Genomic DNA, 22,942 nt, shown 5'->3' on the forward strand with positions numbered 1-22,942 from the left:
GGCTAATCTTTACTACTGCATGTATAAAGAATAGTATACCGATATTATTGGCTAGCATTCAATTCATTAATACATGAACCAGATGGGCGGCATAGAGACAATTTAAATATCCTAAAATAAGAGAAGTTTAGATAAATTATGGTGCAATCACTGGTGAGATGTTATAGCTCGGTTTAAAATGTAAAGTATGAAGACAAATACACATAATATAATGTTAGGTGAAAATGCAGGATGCAGAGGGATTTGATGATGTTGATGCATAGCATCATACCTTGGAAAAGTATATGCTGTAAGGTCAGACAGCTCTGGGTGTATTTCCTAATAATACTTAAATAGAATTGGGCCAGAAAAGAATCGGGCAAGGCATCTTACTTTCTCTGAGCCTGAATTTTCTCTCCTTGAAATGACTGTAATAATTCCTATCATATGGGCCTATCATTCTAAGTATAATGATGAAAACAGCTACATTTATATAGTGCTTCCTGAATGCAAGGTACTTTTCTCTTTACTTCACAATTATAATACTATTTAATCTTTTCAACAATCTTATAAGTACTATTATCCCCATTTTACAGTGGAGGAAATTAAGGTACATTGAGATTAAATAAAGTCATAAAGTCAGTAAGTGGCAGAACCAAAATCAATGATACCTTTTTTTTTTATTGTTATTAAGAACCTGCTCACTTCAAGAATTGCAAGGGAAGCTAGAAAATGTCCTTCACACGTACTTTTTAACCCAAGGATAAGCAACTATATCACTAGGATATGTCGAGTCTAACTCAATCCAGAGATTTAAGGGCCTCAAGCTTTTCCTTCTAAATAGCATACTATTAGGAAAACTAGATAAAACAACTCCAGCTGACCTAATATTTTTAAATTTAAAGTACAGTGAAGCAACTTTCAGTTCCAGACCAAGATGGAAAAGATGTACTTCTCCCCATCCCTCCCACTATGAACAGCTAAAAAACCCTGGCCACTTTTTTTTTTTTTAACACTTAATGGTTTATTAATGTTTGTTTTATAAAAGCAACCTCAGTTTCCTCACTGGGTTACTTACACATTTCTTTACTCTTGACCACCAATAATTCTCAGTATTCTCAAAAGCTTTTACAATAAACATGTAGTTTTTTGTTCCCCATTTATAGTAAATATTGTTGACTGCAAAATTCTAAAGAAGTAAGCTGTCATTCGTCAAACAATTCGCCTGAGGTAGACAGATTTGGGATATTTCTCCTTAAGAGTCGGCCACTGAACAATGAAGTAATCAGAGAGGTGAAACAAGATGACTGTGTAAGGTGGAAAGCAAAGGCAGACCTGCTAGGGATCTAGGGACTAATGGAACAACACGGCAGGCAGTAAGTTCTCTGAGTTTTCTTTTTGCTTCTTAAATCCAAGAAGGAAGAAAGAGCATAGGAAATAGCAAAAACATGGGTAAATATAATATACTCAACCTTCTGTTCTTGAGTTTTCTACATTATGTTTGACAGGTGAAGCAAAAAAGTATACAACTGTTGTAGTTCTAAATATATGTGGAGGAAATATTTAAGACCATCATGTGAGAGAGAGTAATGGAACTTTAGAGGTAAACTTTCTACACTTCACTCAAATTGGTAAAACATCAATACACCAGTAGATTGTAACAAGTTATGTATTTTTAATGCAATACTTAAAGAAACTAGTAAAACACCTATACAGAGATGCACTCAATAACATTTAGCAATGTAATCATCGGAGGCTTAATAGAGGGTGAGTTTTAGAGTCAACTAGAACAGTGTTTGCCCATTTCCTCCACTTTCTAGCTGTGTGACAGTGGCCAAATTATTCAACCTCTCTGTAAATTAGGTAATAACATTCATTATGGACCAGTTAGAGTTAAAACATAATAACTACAATTATTATAGCTATTATTATTATATTTTGGTTGAGTTAGGCTATTAACTCTGTCTCTTTAATTTATTTACTTTTGCTAGTTTAAATGAATATTTAAAGTAGTCTTGAACTGAGATATGTATGGAAAGTGCTAGTCATGGTGACTAGCATGTAGTATGGGATTGATAAATAAAAGCTATGATTAATTATCAGTAAATAAAGGAGTTATGGTTAGCCTTTCCTTAATTCCATTGACTTTGCACCATAAAATTTTAACGCCTTCTTGACATCAGTCTTGGCAGTGATTTTTTTAATTTGACATCAAAAGCAAAAAAGGGAACAGAAGCAAAAATAAACAAGTGGGACTACATCAAACTAAAAAGCTTCTACATAGCAAAGGAAACCATAAACAAAATGAAAAGGCAACAACCTATAAAATATTTGGAAGCCATATATCTGATAAGGGATTAAGATCTAAAATATATTGAGAACTCATACAACTCAACAGAAAAAATAAACAATCCATTTTAAAAACGGACAGAGGATCTAAATAGACATCTCTCCAAAGACAACATACAAACGGCCAACAGGTACATGAAGAGGTGCTCAACACCACTAATCATCAGCAAAATGCAAATCAAAACCACAGTGAGATACCACCTCACACATATTTTTATCAAAAAGACAAGAAATAACAAGTGCTCATAAGGATGTGGAGAAAAGGTAACCCTTGTGTATTGTTAGCGGGAGTGCAAATTGGTGCAGCCACTATGGAAAACAGTATGGCAGTTCCTCAAAAAGTTAAAAACAGAACTACCATATGATCAGCAATGCCACTTCTGGGTATTTATCCAAAGGAACAAAATCAGTATTTCAAAAAGATATCTGCAGCTCCATGTTCACTGGAACATTATATTGTTCACTAGAACAACAGCCAAGATATGGAAACAATTTAAGTGTCTATCAAGGGAGAATGGATAAAGAAAATGGGATATAATATATATAATGGAATAGTATGCCACATAAAAAAAGAAAATCCTGCCACTTGCAACAATATGGATGAAGGTTGACAGCATTATGGTGAGTAAAATAAAAGAGACAGAAAAAGACAAATACTGTATTATCTCACTTATATGTGGAATCTAAAAAAAACCCCAAATCACAGATACAGAGAACAGATTGGTGATTGCTAGAGGCTGGGAGTGTGGGAGGTAAGTAAACTGAGTGAAAGTGGTCAAAAAATACAAACTTCCAGTTATGAGATAAAAAGTCCAAGGGAAAAAAAAATCTCATAACAATAAAATATTCCTGTATTTTTTAAAAAGTGAAGACGAAGTATTTTATTGTTTTATATCTGGGTAGTGCTATATAATTTATGATTTCAATTTATTCCTCAAAAAAAACTATAATTATGATTTGCCACCCCTTTACAGATGAGGAACTGTAGCTCACACCAATTAAGTAATTTGCTCAAAGCATTTACAAAGCTAGTATAAGCTAAGGTCAGAGTAGACGTCTTTTGTCTATAAATTTAATGCCCTTTCATGACACTATGCTGCCAATCAATTACAAAAACATATTCAAGGTCACATAATTAGTAACTAGAAGACACAGAATTCAAAACCAAGTAAGTTAAGCCCTCGTGCCGAAGACTTTATTATGCGGTTGATACAAATGATTAAAATATAGATAGACAGATGGATATTCAAGTTCATTACTAAGTAAAGATACGTTAAAACACATCAAATTAGACACATCAGATACTCCAAATTAGCAAAGATTTATATTAAAGACTGAAAAACTAATAATATTATAATGGAATATTATACTGCCATCACCAAAAGGAATTTATTCTTGAAGAAGATATTCTATCACATAGAATGGATAGCTAGAGATTTGAGAGTATGCGGTATTTCCACACCACTCAAGTTACGTGTACTGTCCAGGAAAATCTATAAAACAAAGAAGAAAAGGAAATAAGATGATAAAAAATGACGAGTAAAGTATGTACAGTACTTAATTGTTACTAACCTTTAAATAAACAAAATTTAAATGATAAGAGATATATGGAAAGGAATGAATAGATCCACAAGGAAAAACAAAGATCAAAACTATATAGGAAACACATTTGATAAACTACAATAAAATGTATGACCTCCTGAAGTCTTTCTAGGCCTATAATTCCACACTACCCAAATAAAACCAAATCATAAATTAGGCAACATGATTAAAGAGACTGTAACATTCTCAGCTCAGGCATCTAAACCTTTGTCTATCCAAAGCTACTGAATTAAATATGTCAAGTCAATTATTCTGGTGTCACACAAACCATTTAAAAGTGAGGGCCCAGGTATCAATACATAATCAACTTTTTAGAATAAGCTTTATGTAACAGAGTGAAATAATCTCAACCATTTGCTGTATAGGCTTCAAAATAATCTCTTCTCAACCTCTTCTACAGAAAATAGCTAATCCAATGTCTTCTAAATTTTTTTCCATATTTGCCAATCCAAAATTTTTAGAGGAGACACCCGAAGTAGCATTAATAAGAATATATTTACCAGAAAAAAACTACAAAGTTATGAGTACTTCATTTAACAATAGCATAACAACCTAACAATAGCAACCTATGAAAAATTGTTAATATTCTAATGACAAAAATGATTTATGCTCCGCCATCAATTTTGCCAGCTCCTCTAACCACCCCCAATATCCAACAAAATGTAATTTAAAAACTAATTGTACAAATGTTACTGTATTGTTAAAATATTTTTCCCATAAAATAGCTTCATGTTTCCCATTAATCTAATAAAATTTCACCAGTATAATCAAAGTAGATCCACAGTCTTCTCAATCCCTGAGTCATTTATGCTACTCCCCTCCAATTCTCATTTATCTTAAGTTCCCCCACACACCCCACGTTGTACAACAGCCATTAAATCTCAGTGGTGCTTTATTATTTATGCTCCTTCCCCTCAGGAATATATTCTACACATTACAGAATACCCAAACACAGCAGTAACTTGGCCTAAACAAGATTGAGGTTTATTTTTTCCTTTTGTAAAAGTTGTCTACAGATAGGTGATATAGGAGACAGTGGTTGCAAGTATCCTCAGGGGCCAAAGCTTCTAACTTTTCCACCACTCTAGGTACCTAACTTCCATCATCAAGATCACCTCATGGCCCAAAATGTTTGCTAAAGTTCCAGTTTCCATGTCTTCAATACAGGTCAAAAAGAAGAAAAGAAACTGAACAGCAAAATGGGGTCTCTTACAGCTGAATCAGTGCAAGAACACACATAATGCTTCTACTTCTATTTCTTTTGCCAGAACTTAGTCACATAGCTGGGAAATATAGTCTTTTCTTCCAGGCATCAATGTGCCTAAGCTAAAAAAAGATCAGGATTCTATTACTACAGAAGGGGAAAACAGATTTTAGAGTTGGGTAGAATCATAGGAGCCTGCATCATGACTCGCTATCCGTTTTTCAAAACTTCTAAATAACCCTTCATATTGAGAAAAGTTTTATATTGTATCTTTAATATGGCTGATGTAAAAGATTTTCCCAATAAATGCTTTTACTTCCTTGGCCAGCTGTGGAGTGTGGCCAATCCCAAACTGTATTACAGTAGGTACACCAAGATTGCAATTCTGAAGTCTTATTGGATAGAATTTTTCATCTACCACATCTTGTGCACCAGCTAGGATATAAAAGATGATTTGTTCTGTATAAGTGACCTAACAGAATGTTGGAACACACTGTGTTGTCCTCACCAATTAGCAACGAAGCTCCAGTATGGTCTCTTCAGTTACAAATCCTGAATCTACGCTTACTTCACAGGCACATCTGCTGCATCATCATAATATTAATCCCCTTAGAGTACCATCATTTACTGAACATTTACTAAGTCTCTGTGCAAAGTGTTTTATTTATTTATTCATTCAGGCCTCATAACATCTTTATTATGTTATTTCTGTCCTCATTTTATAGAAGATAATACTAGCAAACATGTATGAGTGCTCACTACATGCCAGGTAGGTATAAAACACTCCAAGTGTTATACAGATAGATACTATAATTATCTCTAATTTGCAGATGAGAAAGAGGAAGCAGAAAAGTTAGTGACCTGCCCAAAGTTACACAGCTTATTAAGTAGCACAACCAGGATTCAAATCCTCACAAACTGGCTCCAGTGTTCACTCATTTAACTAGTAAACTATACTAATATCAAATATACCAGCAGAGGTTAAGTAATTCACCTAAGGTCACAAAGCCAGAAGGAGCCAAGATTCATAGCCAGATCTATTTCGTTATGGAGTCCTGTTCTCGACTTCAAATGAATCAAAGCAATATGGCTTGGCTGACCAAAACCATTATTATTGAGGGATTATGACTCTTTAGTAGCAAAGTAACAAGGGAACACGCAACCAAAATAACAAACCTAATCCATGAATTTCAATGGTAAACAATTTAGAAAGATGAAATACAGTGCATCCATGTCACCTAGGTAACACTATGGGTAGACACATCTCTTTCAGCAAGAACAGACCAAAACCAAAAGCAGGTTTGACAAATGGATCTAGTGGCTGTCATATATCAGTTTAAATTTTCTCACAAGTGAACAGTCGTTAGTATCTAAAAGATTTTGAATAATTAGGTATCTGCATTTTGTATCTGCTATCAAAAAAATTAAAGAGTTAAACAATCTTTTGCTGTACCAAACCTAATAGCTGTATCTAGAAGCAGTAATTTTTACAGGTATCATTAAACAGTTTTTAAGAAATAATAAAAGTAACAAAAATTCAGACATTTTGGTACCATCTGTTAGAGTTAGTGCATTTATAGTTCTCTCAACTATAATTATAACCCTGACCCTTATCCCTTGAGAGATATGTAAATCATGGCTATAAATTTCCTCAGAATTTTTTCTTAAGATTTACTTACAGGCAATTCTGATGCTAGAGACAAAAATGCCTTCTTTAAGCCTGAGCACACAACATTCAAATCACAATGCTACTACTGACTCATTTTCAAACATTCCCCTAAGAATTTCAAGTCTCTCAACTAAGAACACCATAGAAAAAAAAAATGACTACCAGATAGGGCACCTTGTACTTAGTATAGTAACTGAAACACTGTAAACACTAATGATGAAGGATGAAGCTCATGTTGCCAACCGAAACAACCATACGCATACGTCTTTAACTCTTTCATGAGCACCTCAGATCCTTTAAAAAAAAAAAAACAAAACACTTTAGGCTCACTGTATCGTTTCACCAAATACATCCTTTTTTTAAATTCCAAACTTAATGAGACATTCTCAACTTCACACCAGTTTATATCTACATTCTACTTCCAATTACCAATGCTTTTAAACTAATTGGAAGAGTTTTAAAGAAATAATGAGCAGTACTAAATTTATACTATTTCACTGTATCTCAATAGATGGAATATAAAACAGATTTGTTTTTTATTAGCAAAAAGTTTCTGTACTAAGTAAGACTTATGTTAAGGTTTCTGTTTTTGTTTTATAGCTATATTGAATCATGTTTAATCGAAAAAAAGTACCATAAAAAAAACAGTGCTCTTCAGAGAGGCATAAAAGTACCCAAAAGAATCAGCCTATTAGTTAGGGTTATACTAACTTTAATTTAATGCATCAGTTGACTAGTAACTAGTATTAGACGAAAAGCAGCCAAAGTAGGTTTTATTTACAGGATGTGCAGGATGTATCACTTGCTAAGAATATCATTCTTCAATTTAAAAGTGTTAAGAGATCTCTACTTTCACCCATCAGGGAGTAATATAATCCAGAATTAATTTTGATATGTAAGCAACTAGAAAACTGGACAAACTACATATATGACATTGGACAACAGGTAGCTCAAAAGTGATTTCAAAAAAAAGGGAAACAAAAAAGGTGAGCCCTATAATTACCTAGCATATCTTTCTGAAAGGACTTTTGGGACTGCAGGATGCTGGAGCAGAAACCCAAACAGAAGTCAGTACATTGCTGAGTTGAAAAGACAGGTGAGGATAAGCCTCTTTAGATAGACTCATCCACCAGAGGACAGACAGCAGAAGCAAGAAGAACTACAATCCTGCAGCCTGTGGAACATAACACATTCACAGGAAGACAGACAAAATGAAAAGGCAGAGGACTATGAACGAACAAGACAAGACCCCAGAAAAACAACTAAATGAAATGGAGATAGGCAACTTCCAGAAAAAGAATTCAGAATAATGATAGTGAAGATGATCCAGGACCTTGGAAAAAGAATGGAGGCAAAGATCGAGAAGATGCAAGAAATGTTTAACAAAGACATAGAAGAATTAAAGAACAAACAAACAGAGATGAACAATACAATAAATGAAATGAAAACTACACTAGAAGGAATCAACAGCAGAATAACTGAGGCAGAAGAACAGATAAGTGACCTGGAAGACAGAATGGGTGGAATTCACTGCTGCAGAACAGAATAAAGAAAAAAGAATGAAATGAAGACAGTCTAAGAGACCTCTGGGACAACATTAAATACACCAACATTTGCATTATAGGGGTCCCAAAAGGAAAAGAGAGAGGGTAAGGACCCAAGAAAATATACGAAGAGATTATGGTTGAAAACTTCCCTAACATGGGAAAGGAAATAACCAACCAAGTCCGGGAAGCGCAGAGAGTCCCAGGCAGGATAACCCCAAGGAGAAACATGCCGAGACACATAGTAATCAAATGGACAAAAATTAAAGACAAAGAAAAATTATTAAAAGCAACAAGGGAAATATGACAAATAACATACAAGGGAACTCCCATAAGGTTAACAGCTGATTTCTCAGCAGAAATGCTACAAGCCAGAAGGGAGTACTCAATATATTTAAAGTGATGAAAGGGAAGAATCTACAACCAAGATTAATCTACCTGGCAAGGATTTCATTCAGATTCAATGGAGAAATCAAAAGCTTTACAGACAAGCAAAAGCTAAGAGAATTCAGCACCACCAAACCAGCTTTACAACAAATGCTAAAGGAAATTCTCTAAACGGGAAACACAAAAGAAAAGGACCTACAAAACCAAACCCAAAACAATTAAGAAAATGGTCATAGGAACATACATATCGATAATTACCTTAAATATGAATGGATTAAATGCTCCAACCAAAAGACACAGGCTTGCTGAATGGATACAAAAACAATACTCATATATATGCTGATACAAGAGACCCACTTCAGACCTAGGGACACATACAGACTGCAAGTACGGGGATGGAAAAAGATATTCCATGCAAATGGAAATCAAAAGAAAGCTGGAGTAGCAAAACTCATATCAGATAAAATAGACTTTAAAATAAAGAATGTTACAAGAGACAAGGAAGCACACTACCTAATGATCAGGGGATCAATTCAAGAGGAATACATAACAATTATAAATATATATGCACCCAACACAGGAGTACCTCAATACATAAGGTAAATGCTAACAGCCGTAAAAGAGGAAATCGACAGTAACACAATAATAGTGGAGGACTTTAACACCTCACTTACACCAATGGACAGATCACCCAAAATGAAAATAAATAAGGAAACAGAAGCTTTAAATGACACAACAGACCAGAGAGATTTAACTGGTATTTATAGGACATTCCATCCAAAACCAGCAGATTACACTTTCTTCTCAAGTGCGTACAGAACATTCTCCAGGATAGGTCACATCTTGGGTCACAAATCAAGCCTCAGTAAATTTAAGAAAATTGAAATCATATCAAGCATCTTTTCTGACCACAACACTATGAGATTAAAAATGAGTTACAGGGAAAAAAATGTAAAAAACACGAACACATGGAGGCCAAAGAGTGCGCTACTAAATAACCAAGAAATCACTGAAGAAATCAAAAAGGAAATTAAAAAATACATAGAAACAAATGACAATGAAAACATGACGATCCAAAACCTATGCAATGCAGCAAAAGCAGTTCTAAGACGGAAGTTTATACCAATACAAGTCTACCTCAAGAAATAAGAAAAATCTCAAATAAACAATCTAACCTTACACCTAAAGGAACTACAGAAAGAAGAACAAAGAAAACCCAAAGTTAGCAGAAGCAAAGAAATCATAAAGATCAGAGCAGAAATAAATGAAACAGAAAGAAAGAAAACAATAGCAAATATCAATAAAACTAAAAGCTGGTTCTTTGAGAATATAAAGAAAATTGATAAACCTTTAGCCAGACTCATCAAGAAAAAGAGGGATAGGACTCAAATCAATAAAATTAGAAATGAAAAAGGAGAAGTTACAATGGACACCACAGAAATACAAAGCATCATAAGAGACTACTACAAGCAACTCTCAGCCAATGAAATGGACAATCTGGAAGAAATGGACAAATTCTTAGAGGTATAACCTTCTAAGACTGAACCAGGAAAAAACAGAAAATATGAATAGATCAATCACAAGTAACGAAATTGAATCTGTGATTAAAAATCTTCCAACAAACAAAAGTCCAGATGGCTTCACAAGTGAATTCTATCTAACATTTAGAGAAGAGCTAACACCCATCCTTCTCAAACTCTACCAAAAAATTGCAGGGAAGGAACACTCCCAAACTCATTCTGTGAAGCCACCATCACCCTGATACCAAAATCAGACAAAGATACTACAAAAAAGAAAATTACAGACCACTATCACTGATGAATATAGATGCAAAAATCCTCAACAAAATACTAGCAAATACAATCCAACAACATATTAAAAGGATCATACACCATGATCAAATGGGATTTATCTCAGGGATGCAAGGATTCCCCAATCTACACAAAACAATCAATGTGATACACCATATTAACAAAATGATGAATAAAAACAATATGATCATGTCAATAGATGCAGAAAAAGCTTTTGACAAAGTCAACACCCATTTATGATAAAAATCTCCAGAAAGTGGGCATAGAGGGAATCTACCTCAACATCATAAAGGCCATATACGACAAACCCACAGCAAACACCATTTTCAATGGTGAAAAACTGAAAGCATTTCCTCTAAGATCAGGAACAAGACAAGGATGTCCACTCTCACCACTATTATTCAACATAATTTTTGAAGTCCTAACCATGGCAATCAGAGAAGAAAAAGAAATAAAAGGAATATAAATTGGAAGAGAAGGAGTAAAACTATCACTGTTTGCAGATGACATGATACTATACATAGAGAATCCTAAAGATGCCACCAGAAAACTACTAGAGCTCATTTGTGAATTTGGTGAAGTTACAGGATACAAAATTAATGCACAGAAATCTCTTGCATTCCTATACACTAAGAACAAGTGATCAGAAAGAGAAACTAAGGAAACAATCGCATTCACCACTGCAACAAAAATAATATAATACCTAGGAATAAACCTACCTAGGGAGACAAAAGACCTGTACTCAGAAAACTACAAGACACTGATGAAAGAAATCAAAGATGGCACAAACAGATGGAGAGATATACCATGCTCTTGGATTGGAAGAATCAATATTGTGAAAATGACTGTACTACCCAAAGCAATCTACAGATTCAGGGCAATCCCTATCAAATCACCAGTGGCATTTTTGCAGAATGAGAACAAAAAAACCTTTAAATTTGTATGGAGACACAAACGACCCCAAATAGCCAAAGCAATCTTGAGGAAAAAAAAAAAATGGAGCTAGAGGAATCAGACTCCCTGACTTCAGACTATCCTACAAAGCTACAGTAATCAAGACAATATGGTACTGGCACAAAAACAGAAACATAGATCAATGGACAGGATAGAAAACCCAGCGATAAACCCACGCACATATGGTCAACTAATCTATGACAAAGGAGGCCAGGATATACAACGGAGAAAAAACAGTCTCCTCAATAAGTGGTGCTGGGGAAACTGGACAGCTACATGTAAAGGAATGAACTTAGAACACTTCCTAACACCATACAGAAAAATAAATCGAAATGGATTAAACACCTAAATGTAAGGCCAGAAACTATCAAACTCTTAGAGGAAAACATAGGAAGAACACTCTTTGACATAAACCACAACAAGATCCTTTTTGACCCACTTCCATAAACAAATGGGACCTAATGAAACTTAAAAGCTTTTGCACAGCAAAGGAAACTATAAACAAGATGAAAAGACAACCCTCAGAATGGGAGAAAATATTTATAAACAAATCAATGGACTAAGGACTAGTCTCCAAAATATACAAACAGCTTATAAAGCTCAATATTAAAAAAACAAACAACCCAATCAAAAAATGGGCAGAAGACCTAAATAGACATTTCCCCAAAGAAGACATACAGATGGCCAAGAAGCACATGAAAAACTGTTCAACATCACTAATTATTAGAGAAATGCAAACCAAAACTACAATGAGGTATCACCTCACACCGGTTAGAATGGGCATCATCAGAAAATCTGCAAACAATAAATGCTGGAGAGGGTGTGGAGAAAAGGGAATCCTCTTGCATTGTTGGTGGGAATGTAAATTGATACAGCCACTATGAAGAACAGTACAGACGTTCCTTAATAAACTAAAAATAGAATTACCATGTGACCCCACAATCCTACTACTGGGCATATACCCTGAGAAAACCATAATTCAAAAGGACACATGCAACCCAATATTCACTGCAGCACTATTTACAATAGCCAGGTCGTGGAATCAACCTAAATACCCACCAACAGATGACTGGATGAAGAAGATGTGGCACATATATACAATGGAATATTACTCAGCCATAAAAAGGAACAAATTTCGGTCATTTGTAGAGATGTGGACGGATCTAGAGACTGTCTTTCAGAGTGAAGTAAGTCAGAAAGAGAAAAACAAATATCGTATGTTAACGCATATATGTGGAATCTAGAAAAATGGTACAGGTGAACCAGTCTGCAAGACAGAAATAGAGACACAGATGTAGAGAACAAACATGGACCCCAATGGGGGAAAGCGGGAGGGGGTGGTGGTGGTGGTGGTGAGATGAACTGGGAGATTGGGATTGACATATAGACACTAATATGTATAAAATAAATAACTAATAAGAACCTGCTGTATAAAAAATAAAATTCCAAAAAAAAATTTGCAGTCCTCATCTTAATTACCTGAAATATTTGAACTGATTTATATCTTCCTCCTTCATATCTACCCTCTTTTTTTTTTAATTGGCATCTATGGCCCACTCTCTCCCAGTTTTCCTCCACCTTATTCCCCATTCTCATCACCTTTGCTTATTTCCCTTCAACTCCCTGACCTCTGAACTCTGGAGTGTTTTCTACGTAGACTCATCTCTAAGTTGAATTCACTCTCACAGCTTTCAATACCATCATATACTAATGAATCTCATATTTATGATGCCAGTCTCAGCCATGACCCCCAAATTCCAAAAAAACAGAAAAAAAAAGAAAAGACAGGTGAGGTCAGAGCACAGAAAGGCCAAAGCAGCAATTATTTGGCGGGGGTGGGGGCGGGAAGTCCTGAAGTCAGAGAACAATGAAAAGACCAGTTTTTTTAAGGGGGGGCGGAGGGGAATTTCCACTAAATTTTACCTGAATACCGATTTGCATATGCAAATTAAGGTTGAGCAAAAACAACTTCTGGGAAAGAATAATTGCCAGATAATAAAAGGTGAATAATTCCCAGCTTACACAGGGCCAGGAATCATCCATGTTCTCACAAACAAGATAAAAAGTCCTCAATGAATCCTTGGGACATTCAGTAAAGACACAAGCAGAGAGGTCCACCTTAGTAATAAGGCTAAGAAAGCATAAGAGTGAAGATTACTCTTTACCTGTCCCCAGAAAACCTTAAGAATATTAACATACACAGAAAGGGAAGAGGCAAGAAAAGAATTTTGATGCTGCTAAGTATGTCTTAGAAAAGCTCAGTCTCAAAACTCTTCCACACACGTGGTTCCATATTACCACGTGCTACTTTGTCCTGTGTGCCACTCAAAGGAGCAGCTGCCACTGCCACCACAGGAAAGGAATTTGAGATGCTGGGAAGCATTGCCATGCCCAAGAATAAGGGTAAAGAAGGTAAAAACAGGTACAAGGGTAAGAAAGAAAATGAATCCAAAAACGGTTGGTGTGTAAAGCGTATGAATAAGCGTATGCTCAGGTAATCAGAACGTTGGGAGATGAATGAGTAGAAGCAATGTGCTTTGATGTGTAAAGAGGCTATGCCATATCAAAGGAAAAATGAGGAAAATGGTTTAAATAAATACCTCAGATATCTTATTGGTTGGTCTGCCTATCAGGATAACAAAGCTGATGTAATTTCAAAATACAATGCAGATAAAGCTATAAGTCTGAAGGTATATGGCAAGCTTCCAAAACATGCTAAAATCAATGAAAAAGATATATTTGGTGCTGGAGATGATGAAACAATCCAGTTTGCTGATACTGGAGATGATGATAAAGACCATGATGATATATAAATTGAACTCACTGTTTTACATTACAAGTTTCCAAGATGATAATGGCTTCCTTTTCCTTCAGAAAGTTAATGAGACTTCTATGTAGCTTTGCAATTTTATATTGGCATCCCTTTCCTAAATGAATACATGAACTCCTGATGCTCAAATACTCTTAGTAGCAGTTCTTTGGTCTTCCTGATTGTTTTCTCATTAGTTAGATAAAACTCTGACACATGTTAACAGATAACTTTAAGAAGTGAACTTTTATAGAACCCAAGAATGTCTGATTCCAAAGTCCTATTTTCTTAAATGTAATTTCCTTAAAAAAAAAAAAAAAAAGAATAGTCTACATGAGTGGTATATTAGAAGATTAATGAGAAAATCCCAATATGCAAGAGAAAATGTTTAAGAGAATACTGTAATTGAAATAACAGCATCTGTCTTACAGATAAGAAAACCAGGGCAATTAAAAGGAAATAAAGGGGGAGGGTCACACAGCGAGCAAGCATCAAACAGGAATTTCAACCCAGTTATTTGAGTCCAGATTCTACTGCAAGGAGGTCTTCCACAGCAAGTATCTTCCCATGTCTAGACCATCCATCTAAACAAAGGATACCCTATCAATAGCTAGAATAAGAGAGAAAAATCATTGCCATCACAAGAATGCTACCATAATGAACAGTGACCTTTAGAAGAATCATTCTTCCTCAAGAGCTCTCTTGTTTTCCACCTAAGAAGACCTTTGAAGCTCTAAATATCTTAGTAGTATGAACTTAATTTAAAAAAAATAAAGATTCCTCCAAAATTTCCCCTCATCATTCATGAATTCAACCATAGTTATTCACTGGCCCACTGCCTACCATGTGTTTGGCACTATACTGAGTACCAAGGATACAATGATGAGCAAGACAGAGACGGTCTTTCCCCACTGTTTTAGTGGACCTTAGAATCTACTGGGAAAGAAAAAAGTGAAAGAAATAATTACACAATTAATTTCTTAGGTTTCTAAATATGCTGAGCCTGTACCCAACACAGGGCTTTTGAACTTCTTGTCTGAAACACACTTGCCCAAATATCCACCATAGTCCTTCCCTCATCAAATTCAGTGTCACCCTCTCAGTGAAACCTTCCCTGACCATTCTATATAAAAATGGTACACTCCCCACTCTGACATTCCCTATTACCTTCCTTGATGTAGTCACCTTTCTCTAGAACATTTATCACCATCTGACATACATATTTGTTTAGTTTCTTTCTCTCTACAAGTGTATAAGCTCCATGAGATCAATAATTTCTATTTTGTTGACTGGTATCACTCAGAATCTAGAACAGTGCCTATAATATAGCAGACACTTAATAAATATTGCTGAATAATAAATAAATGAGTACAATAAAGGAAAGTATGAGTATCATGAGAAGGTATTCATTTCATTTAGACTAACGTACACAATGTTTTTATCCAAATACATGTCTTTTATAACAAAATACCAATTATAAATTCTAACTATCATTCATGTATATGGTATTAATTTAGGCATCGTTTAAGTTTTTCTATAATTCCTTTTTTTATAAATTCCTTTTAAACATTTTAAAGTATTTACAATAGAATGACTTACTGCTAAAAAGATTAATATTTTTATACTAGAAGGGAGCCAACACCTAACAAAATGATTTATTCTCGATTTTATAAACTAGCTCACCTTAAAAAATGAAGACAAGATGAAATGTACCATTCTACCTGGATTTGATATTACCACATTCACTGAACTGGAATAGGCATCTTACTTTTCAGAAATAAAAAGAAAAAAAATAAAAATAAAAGAGAAAGAGAGAAACTATCTAAAAAATCACCTTCTATGGCACATAGCTAAATATCTAGGGAAAAAAATTGTTTCAAATTTAGCATACCACAGTCCAAGGGACTTTGTGGCCTGACAAAAACTCTTATTTTGAAGAGGAATAATACTTTCATTTATACCTAAATAATGTTAAAACAAATGTTAACCTTTAAAGGTTAACATGATCATTTAAACAAGTATTTAACAATATAATTTAAAAAAGATAAACAGACCCTGAGACAAGTTTTCATATTCAATCACATATCATTTGGAACTCCAATAACTAGAGTCAACATGACCCTCTAAAGGATTAAAAATAAGTAAAGTTGCTACAGCATTTTTAATAAAATGAGTTTGTTACAAACAATCTATGCGTAAAATGGAACATTTTTCACGAGTCCATTAATTTCTCCTGATACAAACACAAGTTATTGGAAGAAATTAAGAAAACAGTCATGAAGTAACAATATGACCTGCATGACTATACTTTGAAAATCTAAGAATATTGACCAGATGTAATCAGGACTCCCAAAATCCATATGTTCTCTCCCCTAATTAAGAAACTTAGAAGTCATACTAATCAAAGGAGAGGGCAAAAACAAATCTTCAGATATAAAATGCAGTTCAATATAATATCTATTAATAACTACATCCAAACTAAGTTTTCATATACATAAAAAACCTAAGAATTTTCTCAGCTCTCCACCATCTAATTATGTAGACATTCCTCAAAGTATCTACAAAACAAAATTAAAATTACTACTAAATATTTTTCAACCATTACATACATTAAAGAAACATCATTGTTCATTTTAAAACTATACCTTCTGAGTGTTAACAGTAAATGTTAAATGTAATCATTTCCTTCTGGTTAATTATATTCTTCCAGAAACAAAATGCAGAATTCCTTAGAGATTTTTTACATTTACAGGACAATGGACCATCAACCAGTAACTATGTTTACTGATACAGATATTAAGTTTAAAAAAAATTTTTTTAAATCAATTTACCCCAAACATTTAAAATTAGCTTATTTTTAAATAGTCACTGCAAAACAAAAGACAGAAATACATAAAAGATAAAGGAAAGATCACAGGAAACTCACCTCCTAGAAAACATAATTCCTTATTACCATTTCTCCACCATCTCTCAAGATATTTTACACAAATGTAAATAATCTTAGATTAAAGGAATCGTTCATACATCCTATTCTACAGCCTATTTTGCTTAATTTTTTTTCTTTCTTTTTTGCAGTATGTGGGCCTCTCACTGTTGTGGCCTCTCCTGTTGCGGAGCACAGGCTCCGGACGTGCAGGCTCAGCGGCCATGGCTCACGGGCCCAGCCGCTCCACGGCATGTGGGATCTTCCCGGACCGGGGCACGAACCCGTGTCCCCTGCATTGGCAGGTGGACTCAACCACTGCGCCACCAGGGAAGCCCTATTCAAATTATTTTTAAGAGCCTATTACGTTCTACTCACTGTTCCAGGCAATCTAAGTTCCATGAGTGTAGGTACTGATTCTATTTTATTCATTGCTTTGTTTCCAGTGTTTAGTGGAGTGTCTGGTACACAGTAGACTTTCATATATGCGCTGAATGAATGGATGATCATCCTTGTTCATTCATCCTTCCTCACTTCTACAATTATCTCCTTTTTTTTAAGTTTTAACTTTGAAATTATTTCTTTCATTTTTTTTTGCCCTACAAAGCAATAAGCCTATAAACGTCTTCACCACTCAGCATTCAGGATCTCTACTGGAGTCAAGAAAATAAATATGGAGGAAAAAAAGTAGTGTTACAATGTTACCTCTTGGAAACTCTGCTCAGCTGTGTTTAAAATTCTCAAAGTTCCTTTTTTGAACTTCAAAACATCATCCAAAGGAAACGTGAATCTAACAGCTGGTTGTAGGTCTTCCTTTGGTCTTGCTAACATTTCAGTGGAAAAAGAGCAGTATCCAAAAGGTCCAGCTGGTGCACCCAGAAAAACCTTAAAAATCCAACTAAACTGAAAAATTATGACTGAATTCACAAAAGATTAATTTTGCTTTTCCAGAAAAAATACTCTGAGAGAGGGAAAAATACCACTGAAACATCAAAACACACCAAAATGTTTTTATTCCAATCAAATTTTGGTCTTTTAAATTATTATGAAATAGATCTGTTGAGAAACCTCTAGACATACTAATTCTGTTTTCTATCATCTGGAAATCCAGGTACTATAGGGATTAAATTAGAATCATAAGCCTGGAAAGAACCTTGAGACACATATAGAGTTCATCCTTCTGCATTTTACTCACTTAAGCCTTTTTACATGCATAAGAAATATATCCACAACAAAAATTTATCCAACTCAAGGTAGAGGTGGAGATAGGAGATTAAGTCAGAGTTAAGGAAGGAGTTTGGACAAAAAGATATAAGTCATTCAAAGGATGTTGTTATTGGAAAAGACTGTTTTGGAGAGTGTCATGATCCAACTTCCATTTTAGTATGATCACTCCAAAATTCATGCTTGAATGTTAAATGCATGTGTTAAATACACATGCTTGAATGGAACATGCTTGTCGATTATGGCCATGTATTTTGCCTCTTAACTGGTTAGGATGACATGCAAAAATCTTAGCGTGAGAGGATGCTGGTTTGGATCAGATTGTGAACATCTCTTCAGCTTCAAAAAGTATATGCTACCAGTTTGTTGTGTTTTCATAAACACACCTTATTATTCTCATTAGATTGTAAGTTCTTCAGAAATAGTATCATGGTTTTATTACTCTTTATATCCCCAATACACAGTAAGTATTCAATAAATATTCTCTTTATATCCCTTAGAATACACAACAGGTATTCAATGAATATTCACTGATATCAGTGAAAATACAGATATTCATGTAGGCCATTCAAAGAGAATTTCATTACCTCAAATATCCTTAAATGTTAAAAAATATATAAAAATACATGACCACAGTTGAACAGACATTTGCACACCAATGTTCATAGCAACATTATTCACAACTGCCAAAAGGTAGGAACAGCCCAAATGTCCATTGACAGATAAATGGATAAACAAAATGTGGTACATGCATAAAACAGAATATTAATCTTAAAAAGAATGAAATTCTGATACATGATACAACATGGATGAACCTTGAAGACACTATGCTAAGTGAAAGAAGTCAATCACAAAAGGACAAATGTTGTATGATTCAACTCACATAAGGAACCTAGAGTAGTCAAAATCAGAGACAGAATAGTGATTAAAGGGCCTGGGGGTCAGGGAGAATGCGGAGTAAAGTTTTTTTTTTCTTTTCATTATTTTGACTTTTTTTTACTGAGGTTTAGTTGATGTACAATACTATATAACATAGTGTATATGTTATACATATACACTATGTATAACATAGTGATTATGTTATATAATATACATGTATAACATAGTGATTCACAATTTTTAAAGATTATACTCCACTTATAATTATTATAAAATATCAGCTATATTCCCTGTGTTGTTCAATACATCCTTATAGCTTATTTTATACATAGTAGTTTGTACCTCTTAATCCCCTAGACCCTATATTGTCCCTCCCCTCCACCGTCCCTCTCCCACTAGTAACCACTAGTTTGTTCTCTATATCTGGGAGTCTGTTTCTTTTTGTTATATTCACTCGTTTATTTTTTAGATTCCACATATAAGTGACAACATTTAGTATTTGTCTTTCTCTGATTTATTTCACTTACCATAATATCCTCCAACTCCATCCATGTTGCTGCAAATGACAAAATTTCATTCTTTTTTATGGCTGAGTAGCATTCCATTGTGTGTGTGTCTGTGTGTGTGTGTGTGTGTGCGCGCGCGCGCGTACGTGCACACGCATTCTGTATCTTCTTTATCCATTCTTCTGTTGATGAACACTAAGGCTGCTTCCATATCTTAGCAATTGTAAATTATGCTGCTATGAACATGTATCTTTTCGAATTAGTGTTTTCGTTTTTTTTGGATATGTACCTAGGAGTAGAATTGCTGGGTCATATGGTAATTCTATTTTTAGTTTTTTGAGAAACCTCCGTACTCTTTTCCACAGTGGCTGCACCAATTTATAATTCCCACCAACAATGTATGAGACTTCTCTTTTCTCCACATCCTCACCAATATTTATTTGTATTCTTTTTGATGATAGCCATTCTGACAGGTTTGAGGTGATATTTCATTGAAGTTTTGATTTGCATTTCTCTGATAATTAACAATGTTGGGCATCTTTTCATGTGTCTGTTAGCCATCTATATGTCTTCTTTGGAAAAATATCTATTCAGATCATCTGCCCATTTTTTATAGGGTTGTTTGTATTTTTGATGTTGAGCTGTATGAGCTATTTATATATTTTGGATAGCAACCCCATGTTACAGGGGCTGGGGGTCAGGAAGAATAGGAAGTTAATATTTAATAGGTACAGAGTTTTATTCAGAATGATGGAAAAGTTCTAGAGATGGATAGTGGTGATGTTTGCACAACAATGTGAATATACTTAACACTACTGAATTATACACTTTAAATGGTTAAATGGTAAATTTTGTTATATATTTTTTACCATAATAAAAAAGGAGAAAAATATATAAATCATATTACTTTATGAATGACTTGTCCAAATAATACCTTGCAATCACAGAATTCTAACTGTTCTTAACATTAAATTATTAAGAAAAATGTAGTTTAAATTATTACCCAGTTTTATACTTAAGTATCTGGCTTTTTTAAAAACAAACACAATACCCCCCCCCCCACAAAAAAAAACAAAAACAAAAAAATCCTTGAAGAAAATAAAGTTATTTTGATCTCAGCCATACCCATAATGCATTTAATCTAACTCTGTAAATCCTCTGCTTTACAACAAAAATACTAAATGTGGCCATAATCAACATATCCATATGTCCCTAACATTCACACATACATTCATATCCATCTTCTCAGCAGAAGCTTGTCTTCGCTCAATGTTTTTGCAATTCAGTTTTTATTGTATTTTCTTCTATTCTTTTTTTTGCAGGTAAAGACTATGCATGCAAAGACTATACTTTGTGCAACATTTTCAGGGTTGTTAATAAGCATCTAATAAGGAGCTACATAATGTCAAATAAAATGATAAACTGGGAATTCTTAAAAGTAATTAACACTTTGTATGCTAATTATTTCCTAAATTTTGGGAAATGTGTAAGAAAATAAGTTAAAGTTTACATTTACATTCATCTGATTACATACAAAAGCTGACTCAACTGCTACAAAATATAAAAGCAATAATATTTTGCTGCTGGTTTTTATAAAAGTGATTCATATTCAAATAAACCTAACTGAAATTCATGGAATTATAACATCGTTAAAATACAAACTTCCCAGTTCGTCAATCTACAACCCTTCAATACAATATACCACATATACATCAATTCCTATTCCGTGATTATGTCAAAGAAATTATATTGATTTAACACATAGCTAAGTTCACCAATAATACTGATCTAATTCATAACTCATTTAACATGATTCATTTATGAGTCTTGACCTTAATTTACTAACTAAAATTTAGTATTAAATTTTAATACTGGTTTATTATTCTTTCTCTGATAATTATCAAACCAGAAAATTTTCAGTACTGAATAATTTTCCAAGGTCTGCCCATAAAACCATTACTGTACACTGAAGTCTCCTTTTAAAATAAAGTCACCTAAGATAAAAAGAACAAAAGCAAAGAAATAGGTACATTCAAGTGTTTGGACTCCCTAACATACTGCCCTATGCATATTCTTTCTAGAAGTAGCTATTGGGTTGGCCATAAGGTGCCTTTGGTTTTTAAGTAAAAATAAAAGATATGTTTTCATTTTCACCAAGAACTTCATTGACCAACATATTCACCCTTTTGTTCCACTGCCTTCTGCCATTTTTCAGGCAACTTCATAATTCCATCTTCCCAAATCTTTTTATCATTTTGAGCAAAGAACTGTTCCAGGTGCCTTTTACAGTCTTCCAGGGAATTGAAACTTTTTCCATTAAGAGAACTTTGTAAAGACCGAAATAAATCGCAATCCGAAGGTGCAATGTCTGGTGAATACGGTGGATGGATGAATCAGAACTTTCCAGCCAAGCACTAACAGCTTTTGCCTGGATATCAAAGAAACATGCGGTCTTGCATTATCCTGATGGAATATTATATGTTTTCTGTTGACTAATTCTGGACGCTTTTCGTAGAGTGCTGCTTTCAGTTGGTCTAATTGGGAGCAGTACTTGTTGGAATTAAACGTTTGCCTTTCCGCAAGAAGCTCATAATAGAGAACTCCCTTCCAATCCCACCATATACACAGTATCACCTTCTTTGGATGAAGACCGGCCTTTGGTGTGGTTGGTGGTGTTTCATTTCGCTTGCCCCACGATCTCTTCCATTCCACATTATTGCACAGTATCCACTTTCATCGGCCATCACAATTTGTTTAAAAACAGAACATTTTCATTACGTTTCAGTAGAGAATCACATGCAGAAATAGTCAAGAAGGTTTTCTTCGCTTAACTTATGTGGAACCCAAACATCAAAGCGATTCACATAACTAAGTTGGTGCAAATGATTTTCAGTGCTTATTTGGATATTTTGCATATGTTGGCTATCTCCTGCATGGTATAATGTTGATTGATCTCAGTTAATGTCTCGATTTGATCGCTATCAACTTCAACTGGTCTACTCGACCATGGAGCACCGTCCAGAGAGAAATCTCCAGCACAAAACATCACAAACCACTTTTGACATGTTCGATCAGTCACAGCACCTTCTCCATACACTGCAC

At 34.4% G+C, this 22,942-nt stretch overlaps 1 protein-coding gene and 1 pseudogene across 4 annotated transcripts in view; one reads left to right on the plus strand and one right to left on the minus strand.

The window, feature by feature from the left end:
• FUT8 (fucosyltransferase 8) overlaps positions 1 to 22,942 on the minus strand; it is a 314,456-nt gene that overhangs the window by 170,585 nt on the left and 120,929 nt on the right. The window lies entirely within an intron of this gene.
• Positions 13,887 to 14,312, plus strand: LOC132419516 (eukaryotic translation initiation factor 1A, X-chromosomal-like; annotated as a pseudogene).

Source organism: Delphinus delphis, chromosome 2, assembly GCF_949987515.2.
Source record: "Delphinus delphis chromosome 2, mDelDel1.2, whole genome shotgun sequence".
NCBI lineage: Eukaryota > Metazoa > Chordata > Mammalia > Artiodactyla > Delphinidae > Delphinus > Delphinus delphis.